The 22,337-nt window shown below is 40.3% G+C and overlaps 1 protein-coding gene and 1 long non-coding RNA gene across 2 annotated transcripts in view; both read left to right on the top strand.

The window, feature by feature from the left end:
* Window positions 1-22,337, top strand: part of LOC132837100 (histone H4) — a 1,051,674-nt gene that overhangs the window by 585,277 nt on the left and 444,060 nt on the right. The gene's annotated exons all lie outside the window — the stretch shown is intronic.
* LOC132837281 (uncharacterized) lies at window positions 10,361-22,116 on the top strand. The gene is made up of 3 exons (XR_009647502.1): window positions 10,361-10,428; window positions 15,655-15,756; window positions 21,754-22,116. It is a non-coding gene; the product is annotated as an uncharacterized LOC132837281 (long non-coding RNA).

Below are 22,337 nucleotides of genomic sequence, written 5' to 3'. Positions count from 1 at the left end.
AGGTATGGATTGGTAACTATATTTACAGATTAAACTAAACTCTCAGAAAAACTCAAAGCAGAATCTGATAGGTAGAATGATAAATGCATTTACACATTCACAAAGCCAAAAACTGACAGTTACTCATTGATAATTAAACACTCTGATCCAGAGAACAGAAACTAATGAGGAAAGATTGATCAATTTACTTTCACATTGCAAACACTGACAGCAACAGATTGATAAATACATCCACAGACACAGAGCAGAAACTGTTAGGTACAGATTGATAACTACACACCTGTATGCATATAGCTGAAAGTGACATGGACAGATTGATAACTACAGTCACACATTCTCATTGTAGCATCTGACAGCAATACATTGATTGACAACCTCTTGTTCACATGATAGAATTGACAGAAACTGAAAATGACTGTCACATTCACACAGCAAAATCTGACAGGTACAGATTGATAACAGCACTCTCACATGCACACTGACTGAAACTGGCAGGTATATGTTGATAACTGCATTCATCTATTAACAAACCAGAAACAGACAGGTACAGATTATTACTGAAACACTCAGATTAACAGAGCAGAAACTGAAAGGGACAGGCTGCTCAATAAACTCTCACATTCACATTGTAAAGAGTGACAAATATGTATTTATAACTCTATTTTGACATTTACAAGTAGAGATGGATAACTCCATTCAAATATTCATACAGGAAGAATTGACAGGTCCAAATTGATAGCTATATTGACATATCCATGAAACAGAGACTGGCAGGAACAAATTGAAAAATAAATTCAGATTGCAGAAATAGGCAGTGCTCTCAGCTGCAGGGTTATGGGCTGTTAGCAGGAAGATGGGATTAAATGGCCATCTGGTGTCTTTGTGTTGGAATGGACAAGATATGCCAAATAGTCCTCTTATTTGCAATGTCATTTCAATGGATCTGTAGTTTTATATCAATCTGTCACTGAGTCACGACTATATGAATATATATGTAATTTAAGCAAGGCTTAGAAGGACAGAATGTGAGAGTGTGGTTGTTATTCACAAAGTAGGAATTGACATGATTAGTTCAATAACTAAACTCATATTCACAGCCCCACTTGCATTGGATAGTCCCATTCATGGAGCTGTACAGTTATTGGTTAGTTTCTGGACCTCAGTCAATTGGTATTGAATTAACAAAAAGAAAAATCACCAGACATGGAGCAAGAGTAGAATTAGACTTGTTGTTCTGTTTGAATTCCTGGCTTTAAATACAATATCCTCATGATTATGAACAGAATGTTGCATTGACCAGTTAAAGATGGTCAAACTTGGCTGATGGTGATTTCCAGGAGATTTCACTTCTGTCTTCCTCCAGGCAAATTCTTGAAGGATCAAGACAATGTAATATTCCCTTGCCATGAAGCCAAGTGTGACCAGCTGCTTCTAACAAACAGCCGGTATGTTACTGCTCTCAGAGCGAAGAACATTCTTTCCACAGTCAGAGCGAATTGAGTCGGCCACACATTGAGCTCAGTTTGAGAGAGAGATGTTCAAACAATTGAGAAAATATCAGTTTGTTTCTTTCTCACAGTTCACAATGCACATGTGTCCAGTTTGAACAAATGTCACCATTCACAGCTCATTGATATTTACACAATTTTGAAACTGGAAAGTCTGAATTCTTGTCCAAAATATGTACTCACGAACTGAAACAGGTCTGCCTACAATCACCCTCATAACAAGTATCACATAACGAATCACACCCTCACAGAGAATATTCATGGCTGCCAGAGAGATACATCCCTTTACCATGTAGAAACTGACAGGCATGCCTTGGTACCTTTATTCACTCGTTCACTTTGCAGAAACAAGCAAAAACACATTGATGACGACACACGTATTAACAGGGCAGTTACACACACACACACACACACACACCCCTTTTTCAGGCACTGTCATGGACAGATTCATAACACTCGGATGTTCACATGATAGAAAGTGACACACACTCTCTTATTTTCATTGCACATACCAACAGGAATGGGTTGACAACGACACTTTCATATTCAGATATCAGAATATGAATAACTGTGGTCAAATGTTTAGCTATCAGAAAGTGGCATTACATATCAATAACCAAACTCAAATACTGTCAGGTAGAGACTGAAGGTGACACTCTCATTGCCAGAGATAGAAGAAAAACTCTCAGGTACTTTAGGATAGCTAAAATTACATTCAGATGTCGGAAACTTACACGGACATTTAGGTAAGTACACTCACACTTTTACACAATAGTAACTGTCCTACAAAGTTTAATAAGTACACTCCCATATTCACAATGCAGAAACTGACAGGTACAAGTTGATAACATTCCCATTTAACAGAACATGAACTGACAGGTACAGTTTGATAACTAAACTCACATTCACACAACAGAGGGTAGATTTATAACAACAGTCACATGCTTGAATTGCAATAACTGACAGGGACACATTAATGACAACATTTACATGTTCATGTGACAAGAATGGACAGGTACAGATCGATAAATGAACTTGCATGTCCACAATGCAGGAAATGAGAGATTGAGACTGTGGCTTTAACAGTCTTTTTGTTCTTGAAGAGCAAATTTAAGGCAGAGACACCGAGCCACGAGAGCAAACAGTTCCTGGCCTTTTGGACATCATTACAGAAAGCTGAAGACTCATCAACAGAAATAGTTCATGTTTGAGAAGGACACCCTGAGTTTATTGTTTTTGGAGAAATTTAAGAACAAAAATTACAGACTGTTTAGATTAAGATTACTAACGCAGCCATTCAATTTGCAAATTATATACAAGGCAGGGCGAGAGAACCTAATTGCCAAGGTCCTGTTGTGACTTTGATGAAAAAAGATGGAAGCGTTACATAGCAGGAAAAAGTGGACTGTTGTAGTGAGTGTTTGCGTGCTTAGAGTCAAGGAAATGTGTACGTATTGTTTACTAATAATGTAAGGCTAAGGAATTTTTGAAAATTGGGCCATCTCTGTATATTGATCGGTTCTTTTTAAGTGGGGTGGAAGGCTTGATGATATTGTGGCTTGAAGATATTTATTTTGTTCTTTTTTTCTTGTTGAAGAGAGGTTTTATGGCAGAAGTGTCAAGAAGTCTGCACCAGAGTAAACAGTTTGAGGCTCCTTTTAAAGTTGGAACAACAGAAGCAGCCTGAATGGATATGGTCAAGCTCTCTCAGAATGACATTTTTAGTTTTGGCTTTCAGCAAAACTGTCGGTGTCTTGAAGACAGGAAAGTGAGTTTTTTCCTCTCAGTTACAGTCAGAAGCTGCAGATTCTCTTTCTGCTACTCGAGTCAGATGTGAGACTATATATTTTATTGAATTTGTCTTTTGCCAAGGATGTTTATGGGATATTACTGTATTGGAACAGTTAATTAGGAAGTGATACTGTATCCATTATTCTGCTAAGTATTCCAGTAGAGTTAAGTTATTCCAATTTCTTCTTTATTGCGTTGTATGTTAACTACTGTGGACAGGACAAAATGCACCTTTTGAAGCCACACAATCATTCTAACTGATAACTGCCCTCATATTCACATAACAGAAACAGACTGGTACAGATAGATAACTACACTGCCATATGCACACCAGAGAAACATTCAGGAACAGATTAAGCCAAAATTAGATATTCATAAAGCAGAAGCTGACAGGTACAGATTGATAATCAAACTCTCATATTCACAAATCAGAAAATATCAGGTAAAGATTGATGACCATGTTTACAGCACAGAAACTGACAAGGTGAGACTGATAAAAGCATTCACACAGACTGGTAGCAGAGACTGATAGGGATAGACAGTTCATTACACAGACATATTCACTGAGCAGACACTGACAGGTACAGATTGAGAAGGCCAGTCAAACATTCACATAACAGAAATGAACGTAAAGGCGTGGATAGCAAAACTCCCATTTACATAGCAGAAACTGTCAGGGACTAATTAGTAAATACACTCTCACATTCACAGAGCAAACACTGACAAGGACAGATTGACAACTACAATTACACATTCTCACAGCAGAGACCTTAAGGATAGACTGGTAATTACACAAACATAATGACTGGAAGAACAGACAGGTACAGATTGATGACTAGACTGCCATATTCGCACATCACAACCTGTGTGGAAAAGTTTAACTAAACTGAGATACTCACAAAGCAGAAACTGACAGGTACATGTTGATAACCATATTGACATATTCCCAACAGAGAAATGGGCAAGGTAATTCTGATAAAAGCACTCCCACATTCACATAGCAGAGACTGATATTGGGAGATGGAAAATTACACAGACAAATTCCTTGAGCAGAAAGAAATGGATACAGATTGATAAAGCCAGTCAGTCTAATAGGCACTGCAATGGTAAATACCCTTACACATTCTCACACCAGAGACATTCTGGAATTGTGATAATTACACTAATGTAATCACTGTGGAAGAACAGACAGTTACAGACTGATGTCTATACTAACACATTCAGATGGCAGAAACTGACAGGGACAGATTGTGAGAGAGTAATAATCATTCACCTCCCGATAGCTCACATGAGCAGATCAAAAACCGCACTCCCATTTTACACAGCCAAAATAATCAAAATGTTCAAATAATCTTTCAATAACAGTGACCAGTTCAGAGTGAGTACAAATGACTTGTGACCAAATAAAGTTCAGAGAAAATCCATATAGCAAAGTTCATCATGAAAAAAAATTCTGCTAGAAACTGAAATGCACCAAATAATACCTATTCTAATGTAGTGCAAAGTAAAATTTCAGGAACTGAAATATTGGCAGGAGGCTGCTGACACTAACTGAGGAGCCAAACAGTCAGGGAGTAAAATTCATGTTGTCAACAGAAAGCAAAAGACACTGGTCACAGTACGTCAGTTCCCTTTAATCATTGAGGTAATCAGAATAGAACTGGCAATGATGCACACACTGGCAGCTATTCTGAGTAATGTATGAATACTTTGGCTGATACTCATTGGAGATTTGAAGAAGAATAGGGGAAAGGATAACTGAAGGGAGTTTACAGAGTAGGTGATGGTAGAATGTCCTTCATAAGACATAGGAGTGGAAGTAAGGCCATTCGGCCCATCGAGTCCACTCTGCCATTCAATCATGGCTGATGGGCATTTAAACTCCACTTACCTGCATTCTCCCCGTAGCCCTTAATTCGTTGTGACATGAAGAATTTATCAATCTCTGCCTTGAAGACATTTAGCGTCCCGGCCTCCACTGCACTCCGCAGCAATGAATTCCACAGGCCCACCACTCTCTGGCAGAAGAAATGTCTCCGCATTTCTGTTCTGAATTTACCTCCCCGTAATTCTAAGGCTGTCTCCACGGGTCCTAGTCTCCTCGTCTAATGGAAACAGTTTCCTAGTGTCCACCCTTTCCAAGCCATGTATTATCTTGTAAGTTTCTATTAGATCTCCCCTTAATCTTCTCAACTCCAATGAATACAATCCCAGGATTCTCAGCCTTTCCTGGTATATTAGACCTAACTTTCCAGGGATCATCCTTGTGAATCTCCTCTGGACACGCTCCATTGCCAGTATGTCCTTCCTGAGGTGTGGGGACCAAAACTGGGCACAGTACTCCAAATGGGGCCTAACCAGAGCTTTATAAAGTCTCAGTAGCACAACGGTGCTTTTATAGTCCAACCCTCTTGAGATAAATGACAACATTGCATTCTTAATCATGGACTCAACCTGCATGTTTACCTTTAGAGAATCCTCGACTAGCACTCCCAGATCCCTTTGTACTTTGGCTTTACAAATTTTCTCACTGTTTAGAAAGTAGTCCATGCTTGTATTCTTTTTTCCACAGTGCAAGACCATGCATTTGCGCACATTGAATTCCATCAGCCATTTCCTGGACCACTCTCCCAAACAGTCTAGATCCTTCTGCAGCCTTCCCACTTCCTCAGTACAACCTGCCTGTCCATCTAACTTCGTATCATCGGCAAACTTCGCTAGAATGCCCCCTGTCCCTTCATCCAGATCACTAATATATAACATGAACAGCTGTAGCCCCAACACTGAACCCTGTGGGACACCTCTTGTCACTGGCTGCCATTCCAAAAAAAGAACCTTTTATCCCAACTCTCTGCCTTCTGTCAGACAGCCAATCCTCAATCCATACCAGTAGCTCACCTCGAACACCATGGACCCTTGCCTTACTCAGCAGCCTCCCATGTGGCACCTTATCAAAGGCCTTTTGGAAGTCTAGATGGACCACATCCACTGGGTTTCCCTGGTCTAACCTACTTGTCACCTCTTCAAAGAATTCCAACAGGTTTGTCAGGCATGACCTCCCCTTACTAAATCCATGTTGACTTGTTCTAATCTGACCCTGCTCTTCCAAGAATTTAGAAACCTCATCCTTAATGATGGATTCTAGAATTTTACCAACAACCGAGGTTAGGCTTATTGGCCTATAATTTTCCATCTTTTGTCTAGATCCTTTATTGAACAAGGACGTTATAACAGTGATCTTCCAATCATCCGGGACTTTCCCTGACTCCAATGACTTTTGAAAGATCTCAACCAATGCCTCTGCTATTTCCTCAGCCACCTCCCTCAGAACTCTAGGATGTAGCCCATTGGGGCCAGTCTTTAATAGTCTGGAATAAAAACCTCTTACAAACAGTTCAATTTAATTTTAGCCTTCCCCTTTATTTACCAATAGCATCACTGTTACAATGTAACATTGACATCTAAAAGACAGGCTAGCTCAGATTCTAAAACCTTAGAAATGTAGGATACTAGCTCTTCCTTTAAGAGCCCTCGCAGACTACTCCACTCTTCTGTTTCAAATAGGCTTCCTTTTTACAAAATTTTACAATAAATGCTGCATGTTCTTAATTAGACAGACAGTGGAAAGGCAATAATTTGTAAGGAAGAGAAGTTAATTAACAGGTCTGTGTGCGCTTAACTGATCACTCCTGTAGGCCCTTAGCCATCCATCAGGTGGGAAAACAGATCCAGCCGAGTCAGTACCTGTTGGTGAGGTAAGTCCCTGTCGTAAAGAGGTATCAGTCTAAACTAAGTGGGAGAGGTCATAAGGTAACCTTGCACAGCTTGCATGTCAGATATCATTGTTTTACAAAATGGCGTCTTAGTGAGGAGGTCAAGCTTTGACCATAAAATGGCTTCCTGACAGATTGTGTCAGAATCTCTTCAATGTTGGGTTTAGAATAATTTTTAAGCTAGGAGCAGACTCCTGCTTTTTAGCTTAAACAAAAACATTCTGTACCTGAGGCTGAAAGGTTACATTTCAAATGATTCATTCGTCTCAAATTTAACATGCTTTCTTTTCAGGGTTGTGATTCAAATTTGAAGGTGACAGAAGATCTGACAAGTTAGAATTGACAGTGGGGCAGTCATGGCATGTAGGAACACCAAGTTAATGCTTCATCAATATTACATTTTAGAGTTTGCATTTCATAATCAGCGATGGCTACTCAACATGATCATAAAGTCCCAAAATGCAAATAACTTCAAAACACTCATCTCGCGCTCGCACAGCCTCCATCTCGCGCTCACTCTCGCACAGCCCCCAATCTGTTATGGAAAAGGCCAGACCCTCTCCAAACATTTCAAGCAAGTAACCCAGACCCTAACTTTGCTAGTTGTTTTAAGCGAGAGAAATGAAGTTATTCCAGCAGGGATGCAGCTGGTCAAACCAGTAGTTTCAAAGAAAACAGTTTGATTTACAAATTTAGTGAATGATACACAAACAAGAGAGAACAGTACACTAAATAACTTAAAAATCTGAAAACCCAACAGATTATACCAACTTAATGATGGTGTTCCCAACATTTACAACAATCCCCATAAATACCCCTTAGCACAAAAGGTAAAATCAAACAACAGGGTCTTACAGGAGAGATGTCAGAAAAAGAGTACCATCATGGACCGGCTTCTTTGGGTTCAGCAGCTGTTCCAACTGCCTGACTGCTTTCAGTCAATAGCCAGACAGCCAAAAACTAATCAAACCAGAGAAAAGCTGAGCTGGGAAAACGGGGCCACTCCCCTTTCATTGTGTTCTTTTTAAAAAATGTGGAAGCCTTTTGCCTGGGACATTATCCGTTAGCTATAATCAAAATGACCCTAAAACCCATCAATTCTGACTTTTCGGAGCCTGTTAAAGGAGCAGCAGCATCACAGCAGACTGCTTCACGAAGTAAAAGCCCATGGGATACAGGGTAATGTGTTGAATTGGATCCACAGTTAGCTCGTCACAGGAAAGAAAGGATAATGATCAGTGCCGGCCATTGTGAATGGAAAGTTGATTTAAGTGGTGCTCTGCATGGCTCAGTGTTCGGACCTCTGCTGTTTGTTTATACATTAATGATTTGGAGTTGAATATGACGGGCAAATTTGTGAACTTTGCAGACACCACAAAAAAGGCCGAGTATTGGATAGTGTGGAGGATAGCTGTAAGCTCCAAAACTATACAGATGATTTGGTGGAGTGGGCAGGAAAGTGGCAGATGGAGTTCAGGGAATGCATTTTGGGAAGTCAGACAGTAAATGGAAATAGACAATAAATAGGAATATACTGAGGGGACAAGTGAAGTGAGTGATCTTCGTGTGCAAATGCACAGGTACCTAAATATAGAAGGGGCTGTAAAGAAGGCACATGGAATGCTCTCCCTCATTGGCAGAGGGTTGAATACAAAAATCGGGAAGTAACAATGGAACTGTATGAGGCACTGGTGGCTACAACAGGAGTATTGTGTGCAGTCGGGTCACCACATCACAGAAAGGAAGTCATTGCTGTGGAGAGAGTGTAGAGGAGATTTACAAGAATGTTGCCAGAATTGTAGCTATCAGGAGAGATTGGAGGGGTTGGGGTTGTATTCTTTGGAACAAAGGTGCCACGATTAAGGAATATAGGGTGACCCCGTACTCACAGGCCCAGTTATCGCGGTTCACCGTGGTCCAAGTATATAAAAGGGAATATTCCAGAACCAGGGACCAGAAGGCTGCCGGGAAGGCATATTTCCCATTTAAATGAGTGTTTTTTCCATCTATCTGCAGTTTTGCGTTTCCGCTGTCAGTCCTGTAACATATCCCCCATGGGTACAGGGGTCCACAGTACTAAATAGTGAGCTACCTGATGAAGGAGCAGCAGTCTGAAAGCTTGTACTTCCAAATAAACCTGTTCAATTATTACCTGGTGTTGTGTGATTTTTAACTAGTGAGAGGGAGACATTAGACAGGAGCGACCTGTTTACTTTGGCAGAGTTCAAAAACCAGGGATCATGGATTCAGGTTCAATGGTTGTAGGATTAGATGATATGAGGAAAAATGTTTTTTTTATGTAGAGAGTGGTGGGTATCTGGAATTCGCTGCCTGATTTGGGGGTGCAGGCAGAGACTTTACTTTTTTTTCAAACAAAATTTCCCTGGAACTGCACCTCAAGTGTTGTAAACTCCAAGCTTATGGGCTGTGGTAGGATGGTGGGATGAGAAAGAGCACCTGGGTGTGTTGGCGTTGGCATAGACAAGATGGGCTGAATGTTACATTGATGTTGCCAATTACAGCTGATGTTGATTTACAGGAGGTATCCCTTCTATCTTCCTCCAGGCAAGTACTCAAAAGACCAAGATAATGTAATATTCCCTCGGTATAGAGCCAAGTGTGACCAGCACATTGGGATGGAAGCCTGGGATACAGGGGGCTCCAAGACCGGGATTGATTTGGGGTGAGTTCAGGGAGAACGGGGGGGCTGTTTGTAAGGGGCCGAGTGGAGCAGGAACTGGTCCCGGAACTTGGAGTGAGCGGGCTGTGGGGAAGAGAGAGGCCTTTCTCGGGCTGTGTGTGGGCCTGCTGAGGGAGGCAGAGCGGGAGGAAGCTGCTGTGGGACATTCTTGTGGTTTTTATACCCTAAACACTGATGGGAATTCATTGTTTGGCTTCTGTTGCACGCTTTTTGTTGTGAATAGCATTTGAATTGTTGAGAATAGCATTTGAATTGTTGAGAAATAAAGAACAGTGTATCTACATGTGATAAAAGTGCCCGTTGTTCTGCCTTCAGCAGTTAGTGGCTTTTTTTTGGGAGTTGAATATTGAACCGTGCAATCATTCTATTTTTGGAGCTGTGCATGTGTTGGTTAGTTTTCTTTCATCTGAGTAAATTGTTTCAGAATTTCGCAAACAGAAAAAGACTGGGAGGAGCTCAGTGTTGCTTTGTAACTAGACCTTGCTCTGTTTAAAAACAGAAGTATCATGATCATGACCTGACTGTTGCGTTGATCAGTTGATGTCTTTCTATTCAGAAATGATACTATCTCTCTTTTCTTCCTCCAGGCAAATGTTTGATGGATCAAGATAATGTAATATTTCCTCAGTACAAAGCTGCTTCTACCAACCAGCAGGTATGTTACGGTTGTCAGATTGGAGAACATCCTTTCCACAGTCAGAGTACATTGAGTAGATACACATTGAGCTCAATTTCCAGAAGTATGTATTCAATCCAAGGGTCAGACACAACTGATGAAATATTTTCAACCTCTTTATACTCGATGCTCAAAAGTTCAGTTCCAATAAATTCCATTATGCATAGCTAATTATCATTTGCAACATCAGATGAGAGAGAGACTGTATCCTCGTATGAAATATACATTCAGGAATGACATTAATCCACGTATAGTAAAGGCAATTTTAAAGTTACAATCAAGGTGAACAAACAAGTCATGCTGTTACATTGTTACAACAAGGATATATAAAGAAGATGTTGAGTGCAGATGCAGAAGGAAACTTTGATAATTTCAGTAACTGAGGAAGTTAAAATTACGTTTTTATAAATCATTGTCCTGGAAAAGACACAACAGTTAAACTTTGTAAATTCCAAATGAACCTCTGGGCCAAAGCCTGATAGCGAGAGAGTGCTCATCGTGTGTATACACCCCCATAACCATCATTTCCATCCACCCCCATATGTGTGCCTGTGCGCGCACACACCATTCTATTTCATAGAGCTACTGACCGATTAACAATAGCTGCAAATTTGTACACCGTCCTGAAATACACATTACAACATCTAACCGTGATGAAGATCCATATACACCGCAACTAGCAGAAAACATTTCATCAAACTGATTTCTACTCTCAGATCTCAAGTCAAAAAGATCGACAGCACAGAATACGTCTATTCAAATTAAGTCTGCACTGATCGAAAACAGTCTATAACAACACAGTTGATTGAATGGGATGAGAATTGTTAACTCAACGAGTATTCCATTTCCATAGATTTTTCATGGCAGCAGTTGAAGTTGTCATCCCCATCTGTGTCATAACGCCATTCTCCATTTCATCATTTTGTCGGAGTTTTTTTCAGTCCAGGAAGAAAGTTTTTCTTCTTATTCTGTGTGTCTTTCACAATTTGTTTCAAGAAACCTATGAAGAACCCTGCATTCATCTTGACTATCTCTTCATAAAACTACAAAAAAAAATCAAGGAATCAGGATATAGTTTTGCCAAAGAGTCAATGGAATCAAATCATTACTATTTAAGTGCAGAAAGAAAGAAAAAGCTAAAATTGATAAGTTTGTCAAGCTGCTCCTTAATTAACAATCAACTCTTGTTGGTTTAAAATAAAATTGAATTTGATTGTTTAAATATTCTTCACCGAGAGTGGAAAATAAAAGACCTTTTGTTTTCCCCTGCCCTACCAGAGAGCAACACAAGAATAGTGCTAATGGCTTGTACCAGATCCTGTCCAGATTGGTAAATAAAATAGAATTGACCAATTTTCTTTTCTGCGCAAGAGCATTGTCTTCAGTCAGCTGCAATGCAGTTGAAGTGTTCACTTAGTTGCAAATTGAATTAATGATCAGTATTAACCAAATCACTGGTAAAGTATGTCACAATGCAAACATTGATAGCATCCTGAAAACCAGACCTTGATATCCCCACTGTTCCTGGTTAGACTCTGCACTATAGGAATGACAAAAGTCTATTGCTTTTCTCCCCTTGACTCTGAAGAAAAGCACAGATGCTTTTCTGTTGTAATGTGTTGCATGTTCACCTGTCCATGGATCCTATAGGCTCTAAAACTAAAGAACATAGGCTGTGGACATTATCCAACTACATGGACAAGGCCAAATATTAGCAGATATAGAAACACATCTGCGCTCACTGACGGGAGCTGACTCCAGTGGCAACGGATAAAACCTCATTCATGTCAAGTAGCAGAAGTTTAAACAATTAATTGTGCTTGCAGTTACTAAAAGTGACACGTTTCAATTTAGACGACACTGAACCACTGTGAAATACAATAACCAAGAATAAGGACTGCATTGGTATCAAGTATCAGAGACTGATCGATTTGAATTTAGTTCTCAGTCTCAGCCTGGTGCTGATGTAAACACACTTTATCCACACTCCCATTTTGTTTGAGGGCCTGAGGAATGCAGAAACATTTCCGTCCATTTTATTGAATGAAACACTGATTTATAAGGCATTAAACCTACCTCCAAGTGTATTAGATCATGACATGCAGAACTGGAAACATAAGGAGATAGACAGACAGAAAATGTCAGTGCCACTCCTTTAAAGCAATAGATTGGCAGCACAACAGAAAGCTAGCTCACACTCAGCCATATAATGCTGAAAGAGAAAAAAAGAATGAAATTTAGGCCCAGGTATTTCCAAAAATGGACAGTTATAAATTGACTCACCAAACCATTAATCGCTTCAGTTAGTGTTAGATATTACATTTTACAGTGTCCAGGCAACAACTGATAAAGACTCCTGCATACACAAGATGTAAAAAATAAAGTCTGAAAACAGGAACATTCAAATTCATGGCAAAGTAAACATTGAACCAACATTAATCCCTCAAACACAAAGTGTGAGTGAATATTGATCGAGTTTGTCCAACACTCAGACCAACAAGTACAACTTAATGTGTGAAGAGAATGGGATTCACACACTCCACCTGATGCTGTTGCATACAAAACCAAACTGGCACTATAGTTATTCAATGGCAGAATACTGCAGAACTAATCTCACATGAGCATTTACCTTGAGATACTGGCAGTGAGTGGATGAAGTTCAGATGCCCAACAATTAGTGGAAATTAGTGTGGAGAACAGATGAACAAGAGAATGTCCCAGTGCAGGCACAATGGGCTGAATGGCTGTAGCAATTCTGTGACTCTGTCATAAATCACAAAATGCAGAAGAGTTTAAGGCCCAATCACAACACCCTTAAAATCTACTATCACAGAATGAATCTCAGTCACAGAGGATTCTTTTTCCTAAATTCATTCATGGGATGTGGGCGTCACTGGCTAGGCCAGTATTTATTGCCCATCCCTAACTGCTCAGGGGGTAATTATGAGTCAACCACATTGCTGCGGGTCTGGAGACACAAGGATGGCAGTTTCCTTACAGGACATTAGTGAACCAGTGGGTTTTCCTGACAATCAACCATAGATTCCTGGTGATGATTGGACTCTTAGAATATTATTGGTTGCCAGAGAATTAAGCACCTTTCATACATAAAAGAGTTGAAAGTAGTTGGTACTGATTAAGTACTTGACTCTCACAGTCACACAGCAGAAACTGACAAGTATAGATCAATTCCAAGACACCCATGTGGACACAATAGAAACTGACAGATGTAGACTGATAGCTGCTCTCACATATTCACTCTGCAGAAAGTGAAAGGGAGACAATGATACATAAATATACATGTGCACCACAGAAGTCATCCTATTTGGATGTGTCATAGCGTAGTGTGGCTTCTGTTCTGCCCAAGACCACAAGAAACTACAGAGAGCTGTGATGCAGCCCAGTCCATCACTGAAAGCAGCCTTCCATCCAAAGGCTCAATTTCCACTTCCCCCTGTCTCGGGAAAGCAACCAACAACATGAAAGACCTATCCCACCCCACTTATACGCTCCTCCACCCTGGTCTGTGAGATAGAAAATACAGAAGTTTGAATACACCATCCAACAGATTCAACAACGACTTCTCCACTATTATTAGACTTTTGAACGGACCTCTAAACTTTGATGCTAATCTCTATCTGCACCTTCTCTGCAGCTTTAACACTGTATTCCAGATTCTGTTCTATTACCTTGATGGACTTTGGATGAGATGATCTACCTGTAATGTGCACAAAACCATACTTTTCAATTTATCTCAGGACATGTGATAACAATGATCAAATTAAATGAATAACTGCAGTCTTATGTTCATACAGCAGAATCTGAGGGGTACAGGCTGATAACTACAGTCACACAAACTGAAAAGGAAAGATGAATAAATCCACTCAAAACACTGGAATCACAGAGCCTGACAGGGTAATAATGATAACTAAACTCTCATTCACAAAGCAGAAGCTGATAGCAGCAGATGAAAACTCAGCTCTCACATTCACATAGCAGGGATAGATTGACAATTATATAAACATATTCACGCAGCAGAGTCTGAAAGGTACAGATTGAGTTACACTCATTTTGACAAAGAAATTGACAGGTAGGGAATGATAACTCTACATTCACATCACTAAAGCTGACCACTACAGTTTGATTAATACACCCATATACACAGCAGAATCTGATGGGTACTGATCAGTAACTGTATTCACATATTGACAGGAAATAAACTGACAGGGACAGGTTGGCATCGACTCTCTCAAATTAAGGTAGTAGAAACAGATTGACAAAGATACTCTGGTGTCAAATAGCAAAACCTGACAGGTACTGTTTGGTAATTTCATTCACACATTGGTATAGCTAAAGCAGACAAATAGAGATCAATATCTACATTCACACGGAAGAAACTGATGAATACAATTTGATGACTGCAGCATACAGCAGAAACTGACAGGTAGATATTGATAATGACACTCACGTTCTCATAGTTGAAACTGACAGGTTCCGGTTGATATCTACACTACTGGATACACGGTAGAAACTGTTCAGGACAGATTGATATGTAAACTCACACATTCACAGAGCAGAAACTGACAGGTACATATTGATGACTAAACTCTCACATCGCCATCAGTGAAACACATAGGGACTGATTTTATTTATATAAAATGTGTTTAACAACCAGTCCCTGCAAGTTTATTCTGTGTGGATATATGAGTTTAGTTATCAATCTATACTGTCAGTTTATGCTATGTGAATGTGTGAGTGTGGTTATTAGTCTGTCCCTGTCAGTCTCTGCAATGCCAAAATGTAAATATATTTACCAGAGTGTGACAAGGACAGATTGATAACTACATTCACTCTCACATTTGCACAGCTTATTTCAACAGGTACAGGTTGACAGCTGTATTCCCACATTCACCTCGCAGGAACTGACAGGTATGGATTGATAAGGAAACTCTCAGATCCAGATACGCACTTGTATTGGGTAGCCTTATTGTGGAGCTATGGAGGTGTTGGTTAGTATCTGGTTCTCAGTGAATTGGTATAGATATTTTTATTACAATCACCAGACAAAGAGCAGCTCAGGCCAAGAATAGAATCAGACCTGAGTTCTGTTGGACTTGCCGGTTTGAAAGAAAAGCAGCCTAATGATTATTAAATGAATGTTACATTCAGAGGTTTGATACTGTCAAACTTAATGTTGATTTACAGGAGATGTCTCTTCTGTCTTCCTCCAGACAAATACTTGAAGGACCAAGACATATTCCCTCGGGGCAAAGCCAAGTGTGATCTGTTCCTCCTAACAAACAGCAGGTATGTTACCGTTGTCAGACACTAAAGAACATCCTTTCCACAGTCACAGAGCAGTTTGAGTTAGACGCACATTGAGCTTAATTACCAGAAGGAACATTTCAAACAAAGGCAAACGAGTTAAATACCACCAAGGAATTGCAATGTTTTATCTCTCTCCATTCTCCATGCACATCACCCCATTTCCAATAAATGTTATTATTCACAGCACAGAAACAGACACTTCGGCTGGACTCATCCATGCCAACCAACTATCCAGAACTAATCCGGTCTCATTTGCCAGCACATGGCCCATATTCCTCTAAACGCTTCCTGTTCTTGTATCCATCCAGGTGCCTTTTAAATGGTGTAATTGTACCAGTCTCCAGCAACTTCTCTGGCAGCTCATTCTGTACACACACTACATCACATTTAAAAAATTCCCCTCCAGATCCCTTTTAAATTTTCCCCTCTAACCTTAAGCCTATGCCCTCTCGCTCTGGACTCCCCTACGCCAGGGAATAAACATTGTCTATTTATCTTATCCATAGCTCTCATGATTTTATAAACCTCTATTAGGTTATCCCGCCAAAAACAGCCTTAAGCTTATTCAACCTCTCCCAATACCTGAAATACTCCAACCCTGGCAACATCCTTGTAAATCTTTCCTGAACCCCTTCAAGTTTCACAATATCTTTCCAATATGTAGGAGAGTAGAATTGCATGCAATGTTCCAACATGGCCTCACCAATATCCTGTACAGCTGCAACATGATCTCCCAACTCCTGTAATCAAATCACTGACCAATAAAGGAAAGCATACCAAATGCTGCCTTCACTATCCTATCAACCTGCAACTCCACTTTCAAGGAGCTGTGAACCTGCACTCCAAGGTCTCTTTGTTCAGCAACACTCCTTAGGACCTTATCATTAAGTGTATAAGTCTTGCTAAGATTTGCTTTCCCAAAATGCAGCACCTCACATTTATCTAAATTAAACTCCATCTGCCACTTCTCAGCCCATTGGCCCATCTGATCAAGATCCTGTTTGTAATCCAAGGTAATCTTCTTTGCTGTCCATTACACCTCCAATTTTGGTGTCATGTGCATACGTACTAACTATACCTCTTGTCAGGTGGGTCAGTGGGCTGAGGAGTGGCAGTTGTAGTTTAATTTAGATAAATGTGAGGTGCTGCATTTTGGGAAAGCAAATCTTAGCAAGACTTATACACTTAATGATAAGGTCCTAAGGAGTGTTACTGAACAAAGAGACCTTGGAGTGCAGGTTCACAGCTCCTTGAAAATGGAGTTGCAGGTTGATAGGATAGTGAAGGCAGCATTTGGTATGCTTTCCTTTATTGGTCAGTGATTTGATTACAGGAGTTGGGATTATATGTTTTTATAAGGCAAACCAAGACACAAATTCCACACTTAATGGTAGGGCACTGGGGCATGTTGCTGAATGAAGAAACCTCAGTGAGCCAGTGAAGATTTCCTTGAATGTGCTCCAAAAGGTTTATTTGGAAGCACTAGCTTTCAAAACACTGTTCCTTCTTCAACCACCTGATGAAGGTGCAGTGCTTCAAAAGCTGGTGTTTCCAAATAAACCTGTTGGATGAAAACCTGGTGTTGCCATTTTTCACTTTGTCCACCCGAGCCTAACACTGGCACCTCCAAGTCCATGAAAGTAGTTGCAGATAGACAGGGTGGTGAAGAAGGCATTTGGCATGCTTGCCTTCATTGTTTAGAACATTGACTGTTGGAGTTGGGAGGTCATCTGGTGGCTGTGCAGGATATTGGTGAATCCACTTTTAGGAGATTGTGTACAATTGTCACCAACCTGCTACAGGAAGGATGTTGTTAAACTTAAGGTGGTACAGTAAAGGTTTACAAGGACGTTATAGAGATATAGAGTCATACAGCATAGAAACAGAACCTTTGGCCCACCATGTCCATGATGTTTAATAAACACCAAACTGCATTTGTCTCATTTACCTGCACTTGGCCCATAGCTGACTATACCTTGGCTTTTTAAAGGCACATCCAGATGCTGCTTAAATGCTGTGAGAGTACTCAATCACCCTCTCAGGCAGAATGTTCCAAACTTTACCCACCCTCTGGGTCAAAATGTTTTTCTCACATTTCCTCTAAGCTGTTTTCTCCTCAACTTCAACATGTGCCCTCTGGACTTAGACACATCCATCACGGGGAGAAAGATTCTCTCAATCTACCCTGCCTACATTTCTGGTAATCTGGTACACTGCACCCTCTCCAGTACAATCACATCCTTCTGATAGGGTGGCAGCCAGAAGTGTACATGGTATTCCATCTGTGGCCTAATCAATGTTCTTTTAAAATTTGTAATAAGACTTCCTTTCTTTAAATTGGACAGCTCATGTAATAAAGGCCAGCATTGTGTATGCCTTCTTCAGCAGCCTGTCTGCATGTGTTGCCATCTGCTGGGATCTGTAGACTTGTACACCAAGGTCTCTTTGTTCCTCAGTACTCCCTAGGGACCAGCTCTTCATTGTGTAACTCTTTCCCTTGTTAGACTTCCTAAAATGCATTATCTCACACTTACCAGGAACATCAGAGCCATGGTTCTGCCGGCTGTACTCACACTGTAGCCTGAGAACATCCCCCTTCGCTGTCAACAGTGCTGCCAATTTTCATGTTGAAGAGGAAAGAACAGTACAGCCCAGTCACAGGCCCTTTGCCCTCCAAGCCTGCACCAACACAGTTTGCACTTCCACACTAAAATCTCATCTACAACCATAGTAATTATATGTTCTACATTCACATCCAAGTCGTTAATGTACAGAACAAACAGCAAGGGTCCCAGCAGTGATCCCTGTGGGACACCGCTCGTCACAGGCTTCCAATCACAAACACAACCCATCACCATCAAACTTTCCAAACTAATTTTAGCTCCAGTTTGCTTAAGACTCCAAGAGCCAATCTTTGATCAGTCTTTTAAATGGGACTTTGTCAAAAGCTATCAGGGTGGCCTGTACCTGGCCAGAATAGAGTGGTCTATGTCTGTTAACACAGACTGGCTGATAAGTGGAAAGTAGAAATAAACAGTAGTGTGTGAAACAGAATGGCAAGCAGAAACTAAGCACGTCAGCCTGTTCACACACAGTAAGACATAATGATACCATTGAACAAGCCACTCCGAGGACAGTGAAAAGTTCCCATTTGAAACAGTTCTGACAAACAGACCTAAGGTCTAATAAATGAGTAACTCCAGCCACATTCAATGAAAGTGTAATTGTCCCAGTTAATGAACAGACACCAGATGCTTGATATACCCCATTAATGCCCTAAAACAGCTGAGGATGCAACATCTAAAGTTATCTTATCATACTCAGTTTCTTGAAATAACTTCAAGTTTGAAGAAAAAGGTTCTTTAAAGAGACTTAGCATCATCACAGTAGTTTTCAGCATAAAATATAGATGCGCATGACCAGAGAATAAAGGAAAAAATGCATTTAAACTGAGAAGTAAACGTCAGTTCCCTTGAGGAAATGACTTTTCTAATGCCCGGAACAAAATAGATTGTTCATAGCCCATTAATCACAAAGTGCTCATTATTTGGGGTAACTATATGGCTTTACACATTTTAACAAACTTTATAACAGAAATTAAAATTCCAAATCTATAGCAAGTAAGGCAAAATTAATTGTTTCTGTTTTTTCTTCATATATAATAAGGACCATGGGGCATGTGAGAGGAGCAATAGTATTTGATTAAAATTAAATACAATGAATAACAGCATTCAGAATGTCCCTCACGATAAGCTAGACTGACAGAAACGCGAAGGAGTATAGCAAGTAACTCTGGAATGTGAACAAATAGGAGACATAGAAAGATCCCAAGGCCGAGCGATGACATATCTGCTAATCACCTTGAGATCATGTGAACCTGAGCTGTCCAATGGATGCCCATCATTGATTAGGTGTTTCATAGGATAGGGTTTGTAAAGTAAGAAGGAGGAACATGTTAATCAAGTTGTTTGTGATTGTTCACAGAATATGTACAAAACCTACTGCTTTTTTATTGTAAGATTAGAGTGTGCCATGGATCTCTCTTCTGAGGCCAGTCTCAGGGGAAGATCCTTTGGCCCTCTCCCTGCATTAACTGGTTTCTGCTTGAATAAACACCTACCACTTGCCTGAGTCCTGCCTGCCTCCTGAGTCTTTTATCTCTGGTTGGTGGTTACGCTCCTTCAGAGGCCTTACTGTAGTCCATGTAAACTACATCAACTGCACTATTCCCATCAGTATGTTTCATTGCCAGGACTGGAGGGTTTGAGTTATGGGGAGAGGCCAAATAGGCTGTTGTTTTTTTTTCCCCCTGGACTGTTTGAGGCTGAGGTATGACCTTATTGAGGTTAATAAAATCATGAGTGACATTGAGAGGGTGAATATGCAAGGTCTTCTTTCTAATGTTGGGGAGCCAAAAATAGAGGGCATAGGTTTAAGGTGAGAGGGAAAAGATTTAAAGAGCAGTTGTGGGATTACTTTATTATTTCCGAGGGTGTTGCTTGTATGGAAGTGGAGGTGGTGGGTACAATTACAATCTTTTATAGCACCTGGATAGGGACATAAATAGGAAAGGTTTAGAGGGAGCAGGACCAAAGGCTGGCAAATGGGAGTTGGTCAGATTAGGATCTCTGGTCAGCACCAACAGCTTGGACCAAAGGATCTGTTTCCATGCTGTATAACTGTATGACTCTCTGAAGACCAGACCTTGATATCACTACTCCCAGTTAGATTCCGCATTATCAGAGTTGCAAAAGTCCATTGCTTTCCAGCCTTGACTTTTAAGAACAGCACAGACTCTTTTTCTGTGTTGCAGTTTTACTTGTCTGTGAATCCTACGTATGCAAACAATTACAGAAAATAAGATCTTTCCCATTCACTTCAGGAAATGAACTGAAAACTTTCTCCTGTCCCATTTTGCTAACTGGCTGTCCACTTTACAGCAAACGTTAAACTGCTCAGTAACACAATGCAGGAAGACTGAAGCAGGATCAAGTGAATGTGGACGTTCTTCCTGTATGAGAACTGTTCCTTTCAAAAATCTTTTTTTTATACACAAAATCAGTGTGAATACACCATGGACAACAGCCTGAGCAGTAAACATTAAATTTTAGTTTCTAAGTTCTTCTCTAGATAACGTGGCTGTACTCTGTTGGCAGTCTGTCACATCTGAGCAGAGTTTTGAAGGACAATAAATAGTATGCACAGTCCCACTGAGTAGCACTGACAGGTAGAGAAGAATTCCCAATTACACAAACCATACAAGTGAATGGAAGAGCAGAGCAAGTAGTTGCTGACTGCACCAGTTATTGTCCTTATTCATGTAATGAAAGGTGTGAAGGAAACTGATTTCTGGACACAAAGATTGAGATTGTGCCAATACACAGTGGGTACAGAATAACTTGCACAGTGGGTACAGAATAACTTGCACAGTGGGTACAGAATAAGTCCATAGGCAAAAATACAAAAATCATGCCCACAAGGATCACATGGTTGGGAGAGCTAGCATTTCATTAATGAAGTTAAACAGGACAGGGTAAGAGTGAAATATGTCAGTCCCAGTGTACAAGTGAACTTCCAATTGAATTTAAATGCATGGTATCACATTGGTCACAAAGTAAATTCCACTTGTTTATTCCGAAATGCTGAACCCCCTATTGCATGTGCACAATGAATTTCAGTTAAGTAGGGAAAGAAGTAAATAAACATTCAGGTTAATTATTCCTCCAATTATCACACCATGGTTTAAACTTGCTGTCTGACTCTATGACTGTATGTAATTCCTCTAACAATTCCGTTGTCCAGACTGGAGGAATTAGATAGCAGGCTAAGTGCAGATTAAAACAAATATTGCAATTTAATTTGTTTCCATAAAGTGAAAACAGAACACATCTCATACACAGCTTCCAGTCCCACGGATTGATGTGTTTTACCCTTTTTTAAACATTACCAATGCGCGGGTTTAATCCGATTTTTCAGAATGCAAAAAGTAAAGCATTTTCTGCTGTTGGGGAGAGGCTTTCAAAGTGAACCGCGAGAACACCAAAACAGCTGCCGGACTGAAATGTGAAATACGGTAACGTTTACTGAATCTGAGCGAGAGCGGGAAGAGAAGACGACTTTAAAATATCGTCTAAACATCGTATTCGCCATCGATACTGAGCCGGAAGAATGTTGTGTGTCGCTTTATAAACATTCCGGGGTGTTATTGAAAATGTGAAAAGACAGTTTGCAGACTGCAGTGTTTAGCCTGTTTTGTTTCAGCTTCGTCACAAGGTTTAGAAAATTGACCATTCTCATTATCAGAAATGGACAGACAGGGGTGGGCAAATGAGGGAGAGACAGATCGTGTCAAGGATACATTTGTAAATAAAAGTAAAATGATATTCGAGTAGTAAGTGTTTTAAAACGTCCTCAGTTTTTTTTTGTATTTCATTTTTCAATCTAAAACATATTCCTTTGTTGGTAAAGTGGCGGGCTTTTCAAATTGTAAAGAAAGCGGTTGATGATTTGGCGCCGGTACTCTCCGCCCTCCTCCCCGGGCCCTCTCCGGATTGGGGAAT

This window comes from Hemiscyllium ocellatum, chromosome 49 (genome assembly GCF_020745735.1).
Source record: "Hemiscyllium ocellatum isolate sHemOce1 chromosome 49, sHemOce1.pat.X.cur, whole genome shotgun sequence".
NCBI lineage: Eukaryota > Metazoa > Chordata > Chondrichthyes > Orectolobiformes > Hemiscylliidae > Hemiscyllium > Hemiscyllium ocellatum.
The sequence above is the reverse complement of the archived record's forward strand: the minus strand, read 5'-3'. Positions and strand labels throughout refer to the sequence as shown.